We start from the raw sequence: 19,763 nt of genomic DNA on the forward strand, positions 1-19,763 counted from the left end.
TTTTATAGCAAGAAATCAGAACTCATTATTACAAAAAATACTACAAACATACTCCGTTATGGCCCATTACAGACCCCATTAACATTATCATACAAATAGCTGGAAGTATCTACCACTTTTCCTATCACTTTCTTGGTCACCCTTCATTTTCGACAGCAATTATTGGCTCACTGTTATCTTAGAACTGGTAAAATTATTTGACTTACTTCTAACACTTGGTCCTGTTCATTTATTTTTTCTTCTCTCTCTCTCTCTCTCTCTCTCTCTCTCTCTCTCTCTCTCTCTCTCTTTTGTGACGAATGTGAGAGTGGTGAATCCTGGGAAGAATCGTTGCTATAGTTCTGTTACTTGAACTTGGCTCAAATGTCCTCCCTTTTGCAGCTTATTTCACATAGTTGGCCTTTTCCTTACATCTAATCCTTCTGCTTACTCTGTTAACCTTTTCTCTCCCTTGGGCTCCTCCGATCACAACCTTATCATCTTAACATGTTCTATTGCTCCAGTAAGCCTGTGGACCCTTCCAAGGAGCGGCGGCTGAGGCACTTTGGAGTTGCTGATTGAGAGGCCGTCAGGCAATACTTCTTTGATTCTCCCTGGAATGATTATTGCTTCCATGGCTGATCTATCGTAGTGTGTCTTGCGCATTGCGGAGGTTATTCTTTCTGATGTAATCTTGTTTTTAATGCATCAAAAACTCAGTTCTTACATCTACCAACCAGACAAAATCTTCTACAGGAGTATCCTCTAATTTTGAACAACATCCAACTCAGTCCAGCACCATCTTTAAACATACCTGGGGTTTCATTCTCTCTGCGTTTATCTTGGAAAGATCGTATTGCCTCTGTTATAAAATATGCTTCCAAGAGATTAGGTGTGCTAAGCCGACTCCGTGTCTTCTTTACCTCCTCACAGTTGTTATACATGAGTTTTATTCGTCTCTGTTAGAGTACAACTCCCATGTGTGGAGAGGCTCCCAGCATACAGCTCTTCTCAACAAGGTGGAGTCAAAGGCTTTTTGTGTCATTTACTCTCTTCCTCCTACTGGTTCCCTTCAGCTTCTGTCTCTGCCGCTGTATTACATCTTTGTCTATTTTCTAACGCTACTTCAAAGGTCACTGCTCCTCTGAACTGTCTGTTTGCATCTCTCCACCGCTACGGCCGGCACGTAGCACTCGTCTATCAACAAACTGTCATTTCTTATCTTTCCAACTGTCTAATGGAAGAGTTATATGTTACTCCCAGTCCTTCATGTACGCAACACGTCAACTCTGGAACGGACTCCCTCTTTCTGTCTCTCCTACTGCCAGTCTTTCAAACTCAGTGTGTCAGGCATCTCGATATGAATGGATCTTGAATTTGTGTCTCTCTGTTATTTTGTTTTATTTTTTTCTTGGAGAGAACAATCTTGCGGGCTCCTGGCCTTTGATTCTTTTTTTCTTGCATAGATAAAACTCAGTAGCAAATTAAGATAATACTGTGGCTTTACATTTTTTTTATGTAGCACTTCTTCGTTACTAGCATCTCACAGTTAATCGCTTGCCACAACTCAGGATTCAAGATGAAGAGATTGAAATTTTAGGTCAAGTTAGAGGAAAGGGAGTCCAGCGAGTAGGAACAAAAACACTTTGAAGTCTTTTCATCGAGGTCATCCTTCGCCGTGTGTAGTGTCCAGAAATTCATAGTTATAAAGACTGATTTCCTTTATGCTTCCTTTTCCCCCTATTTTTCCTTCTCCCTTCCTCTCCATGTATGTGTTCCTCTGCCTCCACCTTCCACACCTTCCCTTTAGATGTCCCTTTTCCTCCCTGGATTAGACAAACAGATAGATGCGTTTTTCTTCCTGCCTCTTCTGATATTTCCCTCGCTCTTCCTCTCTGTCTTTGTTCTCCATTACTCCCACCTCCGTGACCTTCCCTTTAGATCTTCCTTTGCGTCCGGGATTAGACGGAGAGAGAGATAGAAAGATAGATAGATAGATAGAGAGAGAGATAAATAGATAGATAGCTTTTCCTCTTGCCTCCTTCCTCTTTTTACATGTTCCTCTCCTTTCTTCTCCATGTTTCCCTCCCCCTTCAGACACCCTCATCCTCCCAGGTTTTCCCTTTAGAACTCCCTTTGTGCTTTGTTGTTCCGGGCTTCTGAGGCTTTCCGACATCACTCACTTATTGATAAATTTGCATATTCCTCCTTAATATTCTCCTTCCCTTTTGGCAGGACGCAAGCCAAGAGTGAGAGCAATGGAAAGGAGTCATCTGAGAGGAGCACATGTGGAGGTATGTGGAGAAAGAGGCAAACAGGTGAGGAAGTGAAGGAGCGTTGTGATGCTAATGTGGATGTGACTCAAAGCATTGAGAGAAATACTTTGAAATGCTTTGACCTTGTGGAGGAGATGGAGAACGAGAGGCTGATTAGGACAGAGTGTATGGGAAGAAGAGGAAGTGGAGACCAATGATGAGACAGAAGGATGGGATGAAGAGAGATGTTCGAATATGGGAGGAGAGTGAGTTGCAGGAAGGGAAGCCATATTGCAGACATTAAGGCGACATGCAAACGATTTGCTTGTGGCCAAATGGGAGACTTTTGATAGTGAAGAGATAAGTGCACACACACACACACACACACACACACACACACACACACACACACACACACACAGATGGATCGATAGATAAACTGATAAGTAGAGATTGATTGAGTCGTTGATAGATAGACAGATAGGCTGACTAATTGACTCATACACAGACAGACAGTCAGACATAGACAGAGACACAGATAAATATATATAGATAAATATATATAGATAAATATATATAGGTAGAGATAAATAGACAACCTGTTCAGTTCTGAATCTCTATCTTAAGCATAAAATATTCTAGCAAAACTAAAAAAAAAAAAAATGACGCTCTCGGGAAGAAGAGGCGAAGCGGTTCCTCCCCTTCCCTCATGTCAGGACACATTCTTCCCTTTGTTTATTAATTCTCTAAGCCTTTCTCTCTCCCACGGCTTCTTTTTCTTTTCTCTACTTCGGGTCTTCCTCCCCACATTCATTTTGTCTCTCTGTCGGTCTCTGTTTGCTTGTCTGTCTGTCTGTGTTTTCCTGTCTGTCTTCCTGTGTGTGTGTGTGTGTGTGTGTGTGTGTGTGTGTGTGTGTGTGTGTGTGTGTGTGTGTGTGTGTGTGTGTGTGTGTGTGTGTGTGTGTGTGTGTGTGTGTGTGTGTGTGTGTCTGTCTGTCTGTCTGTCTCTCTCTCTCTCTCTCTCTCTCTCTCTCTCTCACACACACACACACACACACACACAGTCTGTCTCCCTACTCTTTTCTTCTTATTCTCTCCCTTCCATTCTCTCTCCCCCCAGTTATTTCTCTTCCCACTCCAATCCTCCACATCCCTCCCCACTCCCCTCCTCTCCTTCCCACCATCTCTCACAGCGTGGCTCTAAATTTCTGCCTTGTATAGTCGGTCTGTTTATATCTGACGGAACTGGGCCACTCGCAGTTTAAACACAATATCATGGTTACGTGATTTCTCGATAAGTTTTAGTTATGGGCTTAATTATATAGCTTAAGTATTGACATAATGTGCATCAGAACTAGGCAAGTGGATACTGAAGTGTAAGCTGCAGAATAAATCACTAAGGAGGAGGTTTTACGAACTCTAATCCTTATAGAATACGAGCCTGTGTTTCACTTCACCGACAGGCACACTGCAAGAGCAGCCGACTTTCACTCCTACCAAATCAATCTCCTTAACAACTATACTCGGCCTAAAACTACCCTGTCTCCGTCTTGAATGCCGGTGTGTAACAACAGATTAACACTAGATTATCGTGCTAGTCACGAAGCAGTGCTCTAGAAAGGATGTAGAGCCATAGTATACTTTTATTCTACTGCTGAGCTACGTGAAATATAATTAAAATAAGGAGAAATTCTGCACCAGTTTAGTGTAATACAACTATAATAACTTTAACCACATGACCTCTCGACTCAAACTTCCTGTACCCTTTTTACTCCAGCTTCATCCTAAATTCTCGTTCTTCACTCTTGAATAGTAAGTTGCATGAGTTGCTTAACTCTAAAATATGATGCTAATCACGAAAAAGTGTGAAGGAGCGAATGCACAGCCGAAGTCCTGCCCTGTTCAGCCACTGAACTACGTGAAACAAGCTCCAAAAGGACGAAACTCTAAGCCGGTTAACGTGATAGTAGTATACCAGTACTCGACCCTACAAATTGGCACTTCCAGTCGACCTCTAGACCTGCCAAATATCGATCTCACAAACTGTGGACAACTTAGACTAACCTTTCAGTCTACAGCTCCCGACGAGCGGCCCTATCGACCTACCAATACTCGACCTTACAAGCTGAAAACTCCCCGAAGAAACCAACCTGCCGACCTACCAACATACCAGTCTTCCAGTCCACAACCATCTGACCTACCAACCTTTCGACCTACTAATATACCAACCTTACCAACCTTTCAACTCACAACCATCGACCTACCATCATACCTGCTACCAATCCACAGCTATCTAACTTACAAACCATGCAGTCTACCTGCACACCATCCCTCCAACTCACAGCCATATTACTTATCGACCTCCCGACCTACCATCATCCAAACAAATAACCTACCATCCTTTTTGAACAAATCGACATCCTGGACTATACCATACATCACATACTATACTGCTCTCGTCACCTTAACTTGTGCCTGTTTTTTTGTCCCTTTGCAGGGAATTTCAATTAGCTCAGTGGCAGGAAAGACAAAAGTTAGGGCTCTACATCCATTCCACAGCACTTCCTCGAGACTAGAATAGTATTTTGGTGTTAATCTGCTGTTACAATCCAGCAATCAAGAAGGAGAGATGACAATTGTAGGAAAAGTCAGGGAAAACAGAGAAGAGGAATATTACCCCAAATCCGACCAATTACACTGCCATCCCCTTGAGCCGACCAACTTCCCGACCAGTGCAAAACCACTAACTCCTCGAACCATCCAACCTCCCGATCTACCCCGATCATCCAAGTCAGCATACAGTACATCTTGAAGCTACCGACTAGCCGACCAGCCGACTTCCAAAGATCCCCTAATCAAACCTGGCGACTCCTCCGACTTTGAACCTTGGGTGGGTAGTGAAAGTCAACAACAATTACGTCCTGAGTTGTGTTAGGCGGACGGGTTTAATTACTGCTGCCCACACGTCCTCTGTACCAGCCGCACGCACGCAACCAGTCCCACGCACATATACGTGCGGACACACACACACACAAACACACACACACACTCACACACACACACACACACACACACACACACACACACACACACACACTGACTGCATTCCACATCAAACATGCACACACATCAAATGCAGTGAAGGCCTCCACACACACACACACACACACACACACACACACACACACACACACACACACACACACACACACACACTGACTGCATTCCACATCAAACATGCACACACATCAAATACGGTGATTGCCTACACACACACACACACACACACTTGCTAGTTTACGTACTTAAACTTAATACTGTCATTCTGCAACAATATTGGTATGCTGCTGATTGTCTTTGGTGCCAATGTGTGCAAATGTGCAGACCAATCCTGGATCCGCAAACTTGGCCACACAGTAGGCATGTCAAGTCCGGCTTTGCTGGGAGAACTCTGTTTTGGTTGTGCCTCCGTTGCCTATGCTCTTCTCTGGCCAGGTTTGGAGCTTCTTGGAGATGAATGGTTCTTTGCTGCAGAGGGCTCGCCATTGTTTTCTGTCCGAGGCATTGGTTTCAAGATCTCTCTCTCTCTCTCTCTCTCTCTCTCTCTCTCTCTCTCACACACACACACACACACACACACACACACACACACACACACACACACACACACACACACACACACACACACACACACACACACACACATACACACACACACTGGCTACGTTAACCCGTTTGGGGTTTGGAACTCTTACTCGCCCGTCGTTGGAGCACACTACAGTGATGTAGCCAACATGAACGTTGGGCCAGCAGGCCGTGGCATGCTGTTTTCTTCACTGATGAATGTCGTTTCTGTGTGGATCACTCTGACGGACGTCTGCGTGTTTGGAGGCGACGTAATGAACGTTCTAACTGTTGTGTGAGGCAGGGTAAACGCTGGGATGGAACCGGTATCATGGCATGAGCAGGCATTCCAGCCAACCACAAATCACCTCTAGTTACCATGAAAAGCAACCTGACTGGTCGAGGATACGTCGCCAATGTTCTTAGGCTCCATGTGATCCCGTTTCTACGCGACCATCCAGTTGTAACATCACTGCAACAAGATGACGCTCGTCAACATGCTGCTCGTGTCACAGCTGAGTTTCTGCAGGCTGAGAATGTCAACATATTGCCATGGCCTGCCTTCTCACCTGATTTACACCCAGTTGAACAGGTGTGGGATTTTCTTACCAGTCGCCTACAGTCCCGTGACACCAAACCACAAAACCCACAACTGATCCAGGGAGTGCAAGAAGAGTGGGAGAGACTTCCACAGTACACACTAAGTGAACTGGTGTCCACTATGAGGCGTAGGATTACATCTTGTATGGCTGTAAATGGTGGCCACACAACGCACTGATTGATAGACATAATGTGGAATTGCTGTCTAGGGGCCAAGTCACAAATGCACTGATGACTGATCATGTAATGAATTTCTTACCCTTATATTCTGTCGTAAATTTGTAGGAGATATAGATGGGCTCGTTGTGTGAACTACATTTAGATATGTTGACTTTTCTACGGGTGACTTTCCGCTTCCTCTTCTGTCTTTCTATCCTTCATTCTTTCCTCTTCCTTCTGCCTTTGAGTGACTCTACACTGAGTGACAAGCCAAATGGTTTCCTGTACACCAGGAAATCATTTACTATGCTGGATGGTAACCATATAACCAAATTTTGGCGCCTGGTGGTTTAGTGGGTAATTACAGCGCTCCAATCGGATTGAACTGGTGAAGGTTTATATATAAGGGCCGGTTGGGGTTGATTGCTCACGGAATGCCACTCAGGGATGAGTGAGGCTGGTCACTCTCATCTTAAATGTCAGGACCAACTTGCTTAGCCCTGAGCTCCTACGCTTCTCATGGAGCAACGTAGGATTGGATGATGAATGGATGGATGAACTTTTCATACAGTAAACCGCAGATAACTTACTGGTGCGTTTTCATTGACTCACATCTATCTATCTATCTATCTGTCTATATACACCCACGTGCGCAGACAATTGCCATGTTGAAAGTAATGAACAGATGCACAAATTAATTTCTTTTCTAGGTAGATATGGAGATATAATAACACGAGGCTAGCTTAAACCGCGTATAAGTTGGTATATACAAGGTAAACACACACAACACACACACAACACACACACACACACACACACACACACACACACACACACACACACACACACACACACACACACACACACACACATACACACAAACACACACACAGACACCTGAGAGAGAGAGAGAGAGAGAGAGAGAGAGAGAGAGAGAGAGAGGATCTATATAGGCTATATTAACCATTATCAACATTATTCTGGGTTATCCCTCGAAATTTTTGAGAAACTTCAAGAGGTTTTTCTATGGGTAATATTAAAAAACTATATCAATCCATTTCTCAGACGTCATTGAGGTACGGTTACTGATCACCTTATGGACTAACTATGAGGGAGACCATTTTCCCCCATAGGAGTATCAGTAACTGTACCTCAGGAAAGGCTGAGAATTAGATCCATGTTGATATAGAATTTTTTACTCAGAGTTACTCCCAGAAACTCCTTTCATTCCTAGAGAATCTTTATAGTGTGATTGAATTAGCTCAAAATGTGGGTCAACCCGGGAATTAATTTTCCCTCAAACACATTTAGCATCACTGAAAGCGCAATTTTACGTAGAATATGAAAATCATATGCCTCATTTTGCCAAATCTGGGGAGAAGTTTTCTGCATTTGAACAGAGGGAAGTCTACAGAAATGAGTACATATCCCAATGCGTTAAAAATAAGAAGTCTATATTAGTTTTTGCTGTATTCACAACTTTTGGCTTTTTGTATAAAGAATTATAGAACAAAAGGAACATAAGTAAGGTCAGGAGAGTGTATGGGGGCTTAGGGCCCAAGCAGTGCAAGACATGGCCTTCACATTTATGTCCTTCTGCTTAACTCCTCTGACCAGACACATTTGCAGCAAATATTGTACGAAAATGAAAAACAGATAGAGAAAATAATAAAACAAAAATATTTACTCTTGTGTTGTGAAAATTAACTTGTGGTGTTGTTAATGATCATTAAGTCTAAAGATCTAATAGGTCATTGTTAAGATCATCATCATCTGTGACATCGACATCTGCAACTAAGAATCGATTTTGGCAATGCTTGCCTCTATAGTCAGATGTAAAATACATCTGAGTCCATTCTTCCGACAAGAGCATGACTGAGTGCCACAGGTATTTTTTGAGGACATCTTAGAAGTCCGAGATACCCTACAGAGTTCATCCTTCAGGTGTTGGAGATTTTCACTCAGAATCTTCAGGTCCTCTGACTTTGCAACATGATCTACAGCATCACTCGGGTCATCCATAACTGAATCTGACAGATCTTTCAGTTTATCAACGTCAAGTCTTTTGAATGAGGACTCCAGTAAAGTCTCCATCCCATCTCCTCCATATTCATCGTCCTCCTGACCCAACTCTTACTCATCTATATCTCCATCATTCTCTGATTCAGTATGTTCAGCTTGCACAAATTCCTCAAGGTTCTGAACTGGATCTTCAGGAATAAATCTGCGGAGGAGTTTCGTAATGAGAGCAGACTCAGTGAGGAAGTGTGCACGCAATGCCCTTGACACTGCTTTCCCTGTCATTATGTGTTCAACAGCATTTGATCCATAGATAGCCTGGAATGCTTCTGTGAGACCAGATCCTCTCATTACAGTATTAGGACACAAGTATATACGTGACTGAAGTGAGGACTATAAGGTAAAAATTTGAACATAGATGACGGTATGGGTGACGGAGGACAAAGGTTGTTTTTCAGATATATTTGCACTGATGTAAGGAACACTATTTTCTCACTGGATGATAAGTTTCAATGTAACAATCGTAGGGTTAAAGCTGACACAAAGCAGAGAAAATTGACAGGCACTGGAAAATATGCGTAAATTTACCTGTACTATGAACAGAGGGTAAACACCTTAAAACAATCTGAAACACGTACAATAATGTGAAGCAAAAAGAGCTTACGAAGATGGATGGTGTGTTGATTTATGTACCACCTGTATGTTGATGTGAAACTGAATTGCGTCATCCTACCTGTTTATTGTACGGATGGATGGATGGATTTCTGAGACATATGAAGGTGAAAACACTTAGAATAGGAAGACTTAATATATATATATATATATATATATATATATATATATATATATATATATCAGATGAGGAAATCTGCACTTGTATTAGCAGATGAGGCATTCTTGATAAATGATGAGCAAGTTACAATGAGAGATAATGATTTTAAGACATAACTGACTATCAAGGAGGTTTTGTTTTTCATTTTGGTTCCTTGATTAGTTTGTCTCTCTATCTGTCTGTTAACAATATTATGGGAAAACTATATATTTATCCAAAACCACTTACCTTAATTCCAGAAGAGGTTGTTGCCCTGTTACCCTGTTTTCCGCAATCAGGCTGCCCTCTTTCCAACTCACACCACACTCAGTCGTATACGTGTCCATCCCATTCCTCCAGCTCATCCTCTGTCTCCTTCTTCCCCCTCCCCCTCTACTTCACATAAACTCTCCTGCTCAATCTCCCTTTATCCATCCTCTCCACGTACTTCTCGCAATGCTTCTACGCTCATCCACGTCAACACAACAATACTCCTTCAATTTCTCATTTGTCTGTCTCTTCACGTCACTTCACATCCTCCTCTCACACAACTTGTGGAAAAACAACAGACTAGAATTACACATTTTGGATGGAAATTGGGAACCATGCGGGGAAAAAGCGATTAACTTTTGGCATAAGTAGCTCAAAGGCCAACGTCAAAACAAGAGGTATGGTGTTGATGGACGGAGGCATGCACTCTCTGAAGGTTGTTAGTTGAAATATAACACCTTCTGCCTGAGAATCTTATTATATTCTGGCTACTTCCAAGCAATGTTATTCTACTTAGAAAGGATCTGTAGTAGTGAAGGAGTTCTTGAAGGCATTATCAGACTCCGTGCCTCGTATTCTCGTCGGTTTAGGAAGTTCCCTAACACCTCTTCCTTAGCGATTTATTTTGGGGATATGTATGATGAATATCCTTTCATGCGTTATTTATGCAACGTATGGCGATATTGGAAGGGTTTATGCAACACCAGAGAGGACAGTATGGTAAACAAAACAAATCGCTTAGGAAAAGGTGTTAGGGACCTTCTTTAACCTACGAGAATGCTGGCCCTTGAGTTTGGATTGTCTCTTCTAATCGAATGTATTAGTTTTGTCAAAGTATTAATGAAGCAACATGTACGTCATTGGACTGAAGTATCACCATAAATAAAATGATAGTGTATGAAAGAGACTGAGCCCCGTAATCTCGCAGGTTGAAAAGCTCCCTAACACCTTTTCCCAAGTGATTTATTTTAGTTATTAAACCTTACTGTCCTCTTCTGTGTTACATAAATCCTTCCATATCGCCTTATTTTGCATATGTAACGTACTAAAAGACATTAACTAGTCATATCCAAAAATATATAGCTGCAGAAGATTTTTTAGGGAGCATCCTTGAGAGAGAGAGAGAGAGAGAGAGAGAGAGAGAGAGAGAGAGAGAGAGAGAGAGATTATGGAGTGTTCGAATGATGGTGCAATAATAAAGAATGGTGGGCCTATCAAGTATTTCGGCAATGCTATGAAGAGATACGGTAGTGTGGAGGATGAAATGAAAGGAAGGAAAAGGATGGAAGTGACAGGGGTAGTGAGGGCAGTGACAAGAGCTGGAGAGGGAGGCCTTCACTTGGTGGCATCGATATGACGGGGCAGCTCACAGCCCGGCTATACAACTTCATCCAGTTCATTGGACTCACAATAAGAAAATCTTGTAGCACCACCACCACCACCACCACCACCATCACCAACAACAACTACTACTACTACTACTACTAATACTAATACTAGTACTACTACTACTACAGGCAGCAGGAATGTCAAGAAATAGAAATGTAGGTGGGAGATCAAATAGTTCTTTACGTGACAGATCTGCAGAAAAAATACACTTGATTAAGTTAAGTAAATATGGAGGGAAGAATCTGATCACTATTTTGACGTATAGGAGACAAAAAAAAAAAAAAAAAAAAGATTAATGGTTAAGGGAAGACCATAAAACCACGAACAAATTTTTTCTCGACTTCTTTTCACCCCTGACGTGACGATAATTATTAGGGGCAGGACTCCTATGCCAAAAAAAAAAAAAAAAAAAAAAAAAGCAGAGAGATCGAAAATGTGTTAAGTCGTAGCGTTTTGAACATTTACTTTCTGCTACCGAGAGACGATTTAATTACTGTAGCAGAAACCCCCAGCAAGAAAATGCTTAGACACAATCAATATTAAACCCTTTTTGTACCGTGAAAATAATTAATTAAAGTATTAATTGTTCTGTTGTTGTTGCTGTTCTGTCCCCAGGCTCTTCTCATACGATAACCCGATGGGCTGCAGGCTTAAGATGCCTTTGTTGCAGCCAGCATCCTCGTTTCAGGGGACAGGGATATACATGAAGAACTTTTGTATAAGTGGACAATTCACCCGCTTATTTCTAACGATACCACTACATGAAGGCATCTTTGAATCCTTCATCAGCACGACTCTTGTCCAAACAGGCGATACTATTCAGCTTACGAAACATCTGTGGATCAAGTAGTTAATATCATAGCTTCTATTAAGACAGTATATATATATATATATATATATATATATATATATATATATATATATATATATATATATATATATATATATATATATATATATATATATATATATATATATTCAGTTAAAACAACAACACAAAGTATAAGAATAGTATTTTTTTTCAGAAACTAAGAGATAAACACAAAGAATCCATGTAAACGTTAAAACAGTTTCACTCACGTTATCAAAGCTACATTCCTATTCATTTATTAATATGATTTTTGTAGCAAAACATTGCAGTTATATGCGGTACGAACTTAACATTTCGAATAATGAGAGGAAAGTACAAAGGAACATCGTGCAGATATAACTTCGACGTGCTTTATGTTCTATAATGCAAAACGAAATGCTTTGAAAATTTGCATTTTTTATCTAGTATTAACAATTATGTTTAATTTTACATGTTTTAAAACATGTAATACGGCATAAGCTTTAAATCAAATCATTAAAAATCATAAGATATTCAAATACAACATTAACCGAATCTAATTTTTAAAAGTACTTAATGCTCCTTAAAACTGTAAATTACAGAACCGATGACGGCATCTCAGCAGTAAAAGGACATTAATTTACACCGTTTATATATATATATATATATATATATATATATATATATATATATATATATATATATATATCATCAGCCGTTGAGGTTCACTGCAGGACCGGCCTATCCCTACCGAAGTATGGACTATACAGCCAATGTATCTCTACCCAGTGGCAAGACCGAGAAAAAACCAGGTCCGCGCATACGCACATTTCCGGTAGAGCAAGCGGAGGATTTTTCTCTATCTCGCGCTCTCTGGTTTTCTGTTTATAATTCAGCGGGAACTATACTATTTTATATATATATATATATATATATATATATATATATATATATATATATATATATATATATATATATATATAAAATAGCCTAACTCCATCTCCCAATCTCCTTGATTATCTTCCTTTGTTCTTTTCAGTTACTAAGTAAGCATAAGAGATTACACTTTACTCGATTTGCCATACCCTGATTTGACGGATTTCTGATTTGCCTGTCACTTGGAGAGAGAAAAAGAGGCTGTATGACTCCTCCACTTAAGGACCATAAAGATGTGTGTGTCTCTTTAATCATCCTCCTTCTCACCCTCTTGGCCACCCTCCGTGAAGGGAGAAGGGACGCATGTTTGATAGTTCTCAGCATATATATCCAATTTTTCTTATAATTCTTTCACTCACACACACACACACAAGGTAGGGAAGGAGGGATGGGAGGTAAGAAGGTATGAGAGAGAGAGAGAGAGAGAGTTGATGATTCTACACACACACACACACACACACATTCACACACACACACACAAGGGGGATGCAAGTACATTAGGGCAAAAGTTGGGGGGCCTTGTGTCTGTTGGGGGGGGGGGAGCGCATTTGCAGTTGTCGGACAGGCCTTCCCCCCATTTAATACTTATACACTTATCTTCCCTACTCAAATTTGTATTACCAATGGAAAATTACCTGTAGAACCTCATTTTTTGATGGGGGGGGGTAGAATGACGTATTTTTTTTTTTATACTCTTTGGCATTTCCAAGATATTATTGCCTTTTGACACACACTCACACACATACACACGCACATGGTTATCATCGACTATTCATATTTTAGTAAGGCAAAATTAGGTAGGCTATATGGTAGGTACACTGTAATAGTAATACCATAACAAGGGCATAGGCTAGTTAGGAAAATGAATCGGAGGGGGGCAAGAAATCACTGGTAGCCTTGCATCACTGAATGATTTATTGGCAAATTAAATTACAAATGCTTAGGTCGATAAAATCTTGCAATACCCCGCGGCGGAGGACGCACTGTCAGCCAGCCCATACGGTTTCCTATGACTAACGGATATGTTGCCTGCCTCCACGCCTTTTGTACGTCCTCCGCTACCCGTCACCTGCGCACAAGCCAAAATGAGTCGAGAAATGCGCTGACCTGGTGTTTTTTCGGTCTTGCCCAGTGGCTTAGGCTGTCTGGTAGAGACTGTATATAGGGTGAGAAGTGCTTGTGAGTGTGATTGTAGTGTTGTAGTGGCTTTGGATGTGTGTGTGGTCTGTGAATCAAGTGTAATCGGCCCGCCTTAAGCCGATTGGGTGCAAGCATACTAGTATGCGACACTGGTTCAACCACAGCACCCCTTGTGTCCGCCAAAGTAGCAAGTGGCTTGGTGAAAGCTTCCCAAAGTTTTTATAACTCTGGCGGGAGGCAAACACGCGCTCACCAGCGAGCGAAACGCACACTCTACCACCGTACCACAGAGGCTCCATACATATACAGTATCTATCTATCTATCTATAGCCCGACGCCCTAATCCCACAAAGGGTGGCCGCAGACAAAACGCCTCCAAGTCGCTCTGTCACCCACCATTTGACTACCTTCCCCCCAACTCACCCCCTCCTCATCATATATATATATATATATATATATATATATATATATATATATATATATATATATATATATATATATATATATATTGCGGTGTATATGGCAACACAGAACCACTGACCACAAGTGAGTACATGCTTTTGTGTGGCCGTCCTCCTGATACAGTACAGTACCTACACAGTCTAGGAATCAGGCGCTTCCCCCTTCCCCCTCTTGTGGTAGATTGGGCCTCACCAGGGTCGGACCGGCGTCCTTCCCACGGCAAGGTGCAGGGAAGTATAAGGTGGTCCCCCGTGGAAACCGCAGCTGCTCCACCCAGGGTACGCACAGAGCCACAACGTATGGGCCCTACATTAGTAACACACCAATGGTCTTAAAGCTATAGAATAAAACTAAATATGTGTCACTGACCAGTCACAAAAAGTATGCAAGATCCCTTACATTATTATGGCTAAATTATGTCAGTAGTAATAGCTCACCTAGACGTGAACCTGCCGGTCTGCAGGCTGATGTTGCCCTTTACCTGCAGTCTACCATCTATCTTGTGGAGGATAGGGATGGAGTTGAGGGACGTTTGTATAACAGGGCAGTGGTGCCACTCAGTTATACAAATGCCGTCACAAGAAGGCGTCCATCTACAGCGCGTTATATCGATACTTGCACTGAATCTCACTGTCTACAGGACAACAGCGGACTAATTCTGCACGAGCAAATGATAAAAACAGAGCATGATTTACTACAGCAACACAGGTTAAGTCAACAGTCTTACATTACGTGCTGCATCAATTTTACTGAAAAAAAAACAAAAATAAAAGCAGTCACTGTAAGGCAAGCTGTGATAGCTTTGCATTCATTTTTACTGGAAAATTTTCATAAATAATAACGAAAACAAAGCACATCACATCACATCTGTAATGTCTATCCATTACAACATCTTCTGAACATCGGGCAATGGTCAGAGAAAGGTATCCCCTTCATTAATCCCACTAATTAGGTTATACGTATTTTTGTAGTATATTTTTGCTACATCCAGACAGTTTTATTCAGCTCTGTGGACATCATGTAGTGAGAGGATAAATGAAGGCTGTCTCTTATCTCGGCATTTTGAAAAGTCTCGCAAAAGCCGAACGAATGTCCTGAGACAGTGGGAGGAAATGAAAAACTCTTTATTGTACCTGAGGTGATACTTTCAAATGCAGGAGGTATGTATCATTCTATTTGCTTGAATTTAGTTTTTCAGTACCATTCAAAATGTTTCTTTATGTGCAATGAGTGTTTTTTTTAATGAAGGTGAAATGTTACAATTCATTCGCCTGCATTATTGGCAAAGCAATATAATAGGGTACGTAATATTTGACGCGTGTTTCTTTTATTTTTTGTTTTCACGATCTGTTTTGCGTTGCGACCATAAGCTTAAAAACTCTACTGCTTACATCCCGCAGTTTTAAGTGGCATAACACCTTTGTGCAAAAATTATTCTTCTCACACTTGCTGATCCCGCGAAGACCAGGCCACAAAAATCCCAGTCCAATTACGAGGCAGTCTTACCGGAGCTCGGAAGACGAGGAGGAGTTCCACCTGCAGAGGCGCCAGGTGAGAGACAGCAATTAACACTTTTTATGAGTCAGGGAAGCAGCTGCTTATGAGGCAATATAATCTGGAGGCAAAAATCATAGCTTTGTGAGTTAGGAAGGCAGAAGTTGGAGGTTTGTGAGTTAGGAAGGTTAGTATTGGGGATTTGTTAGTTGGAAAGACAAAAAATGGGAGTTTGTGAGTAAGGAAAGTGAAAATGGGAGTTTGTGAGTTGGGAAGGTAAAAAACGGAAATTTGTGAGTAAGGAAGGAAAAATTGGGCGTTTGTGAGTTAGGAAGGCGATTTTGTGAGTTTCGGAGTTAAGAAGGCAAATTTTAGTAATCTAAGTCAATAAAGAAGACATTGGAAGTTCGTAAGTTAGGAAGGTAAAAATTAGGAGTTTGTGAGTTACAGAGAAAATAATTGAGAGTCTGTAAGCTAAGAAGACAAAAAAATGAGGGTTTGTGAGTTTGGAAGGGAGAAATGGGCGTTTGTGTGTTAGGGATGCAACAGTAAGGATCATGTTAGTTGAATAGCTAATACTAGGACCTTTAACGGATAAGTGAGGCAAAAGTTTTGAAGTTAGGGAATTAAAACTTTATAAGCTACAGAGGCGGCAATTAGGATTATCTCTGAGTTAGGGAAGTGACACTAAGGATTATATTTGAGATGGGGAAAAACAGATCAGGACTTTATGGGTTAGGGAGACAACAATTCATATTTTTATAACTTACAGAAGACAGTTTACGTGTTACCAAGCAACAGTTTTAAAGTTATGGGAGCAATAAGTTATGAATCAGATGAGCAATGACATTTAATTTAGGAAGGCAATACCTTATTAGTTAGGAAGGCAACAATTCATGAACTAGGAAAGCAACAATTTATGAGTCAGGGAGGAAACAGTTTTGAGTTAGGTATGCAATAATTTATGAGTTGGGATGGAAATAAATTATGTACTCGGGAAGCAACAATAAATTAGTTACGAAAGCAAGAATTTATGAGTTAGAGAAGTAGCAAATTGTAAGTTAAGCTCGCAGCAATTTAATGGTTAGGAAGGCAACGATGTATATACCAATTTCCACCCAATTAACACCGGCATGCCGCAGGGATCAGTTCTGGCACCAACCCTGTTTTTGGTTCATATTAATCTTATCTGTCACCCACAATCCCATTCACTCATATGCAGATGACCCAACACTTCATAGTTCATTCACACTCAGACACCCATGTACAAAGTCTAATATCTCTAACTCTCAACTCTGTACAGCCATCTCCATAATTCAAGACTTATTTACGATCAGTGAATGGGGACAAAACAACCTTGTGTCATTTATCGCTAATAAAACTAAATATATACAATTTACTAATAGACAGATATTGTCAGCTTCGTATATTACCTTCAGTGCCACCAATATTCCCATCTCCAACAGTACTGAAATTCTCGGCGTCTCACTTAAAGTACTTCGAAGCCTTGAGTGGCGATGAATGGTGAATGAAGAGAAGTGAGGCTCGTCTGCACTGGGAATTCTGTCTTTTCTCACTTCTTTTGAGTATGTTCCTGTCTGTCTAACTATCTATCTGTCTGTCTGTCTGTCTATCTGTCTACCTCTCTATCTATCTGTCTGTCTATCTATATATCTATCTGCCTATCAATCTACCTACATATCTATCTATCTATATGTTTGTCCGTCTATCTATCTGTCGACCCATGTATCCACCCACCCATCCATCCATCTATCTATCCTTTTAGCTATCTATTTATCTATCTATCCATCCATCCATCCATCCATCAATCTATCTATCTATCTATCTATTTACCTATCTATCCTTGTGTCTATCTGTCTCGCTATCATCCAGTTCTTTCATGCACGATCAGCAGAGTAGGGATTCGGCATAGGCTACTTAGTCCTGACATTTAAAGCAAGGTGACCAGCCTCCCTTTCCCCTGAGTGGCAGTATATGATTAGTAAACCTCAGCCACTTCTCTGGGATCCACACTTTTGCAGATCAGTAAGTACGTACCTTCTGGCTTTGACTGCTACTCACCCTATAATATATAAAAAAAAAATAATAATAATGTAAAGTAAAGGTGGATAATGACGGTGGTAAAGAAGCCTTAACACTCTTAGGCTCTCATTCTCGTGGGTTAAGAAAATTCCCTAACACCCATTACTAAGCGATTTATTTTACTTATTACACGTTACTGTCCTTTTCGTTGCTACATAAATCTTTCCAGTGTCACCACACACTCCATGAAGTACGTACAATAGGATATTAACCTGCCATATCCGGAAATAAATCGCTAAGAGGTTTTAGGGAGCTTCCTTGGCCGACGAGAATATGGGCCTGAGAGAGAGAGAGAGAGAGAGAGAGAGAGAATGTGTCATTTCGCCCAAGAGGGAGTTAATGGTAATAGTATTAAATTTCTCGCTCTTATGACTCAATTTCAGGTGAATATAATCGTCTTTAATTAACTGGTACGGAATTCTATGGTGGTTCCTCCCAAGAAAAGGTTGATATATTAGTCTCAGGTTGTATGTTTAGTCTTTAAAACGCAAAGTGGACTGCAAAAACCTAAGGTCATTTATGGAACACCTATGATTATTAGGTATGGTTAGCCTGCATCCCATACAACACAGTGCAGTCAGCCAGATACGTCCCATCATTGTCCAGTACTTCAAAAAACACCGTCAAATTTTCTGGTCTACGTTCCATTTCTCTAATTTTACTCTCTCTCTCTCTCTCTCTCTCTCTCTCTCTCTCTCTCTCTCCCCCCTACGCTATGTCTGAAAAGTGTATTAACTCTGATATCCACTAATCTGAAGAGATACTGTACTATTTTTTAAACCCTGGGCAAATCCAGACGACCATGAAGGAGTAATATCCATCCTGTCCCACGGCGTGAAAAATGGACAAGCAGAGACTGGAGGGAAGGGTGAAAGTGAGCTGGGAAGCCTTAACTCTAAATGTAGATGTTAAAGAAATATTTGTATATACGTTTGCCTCGTAACCATGCAATAATTAGACAATGCACAGAAATAATGGCAAATTTCATATCCTATTCACACACACACACACACACACACACACACACACACACACACACACACACATTCACACCTCACAATCAGAGTTTCACCTTTAGTATGAATTGAAAACATACATATTTGAGCCTACATATTACTGGATTAAAAAAAAAAAAATACTATATATACAGATACAGGTGTACGCTATAACTTGCACCCAGAAAACTTGTTCTCAGCCTTTTAACACACCCAAAAAAAAAAAAATGGATATGAGATGTGTAATGTCTTTTTATCTATCTATCTGTCTATCTATCTATCTATCTACCTGTCTATCCATTTATCTATCTATCTATTGTTACATAGCCTATGATTTCATCATCCTTTGTGTAATTTTAACGCACAGCATGCTGCATGTTTGATCACGAGCGTGTTCTGCCTCAGTTCCCCCCTTCTACCGTTATAGTAGAGTAAGTCGTTCTCTCTGTTGTCCAGAGCGGGATTGTCAACTCTATGTCCCCATGGCTTCATTTGCGCGTCCTTATTACAAGTTGTATCAAGCTCTCCTGGCTCCTATATAATGAGCTCAGTCTCTGCATCATTGCCACTTAGATCTGCTCCTCATTTTGTTCACATCTCTGTCCTCCCCTGTACAGATATTATTATTGTGAGTGCTCAAGAAGTCTCCAACCATCTAGCAGCTGTGTGTAATTTGAGTATAACTGTTATTGCATTTT

Source organism: Coenobita brevimanus, chromosome 28 (assembly GCF_032717465.1).
Source record: "Coenobita brevimanus isolate Jiangsu-jjx chromosome 28, ASM3271746v2, whole genome shotgun sequence".
Taxonomy (NCBI): Eukaryota; Metazoa; Arthropoda; class Malacostraca; order Decapoda; family Coenobitidae; genus Coenobita; species Coenobita brevimanus.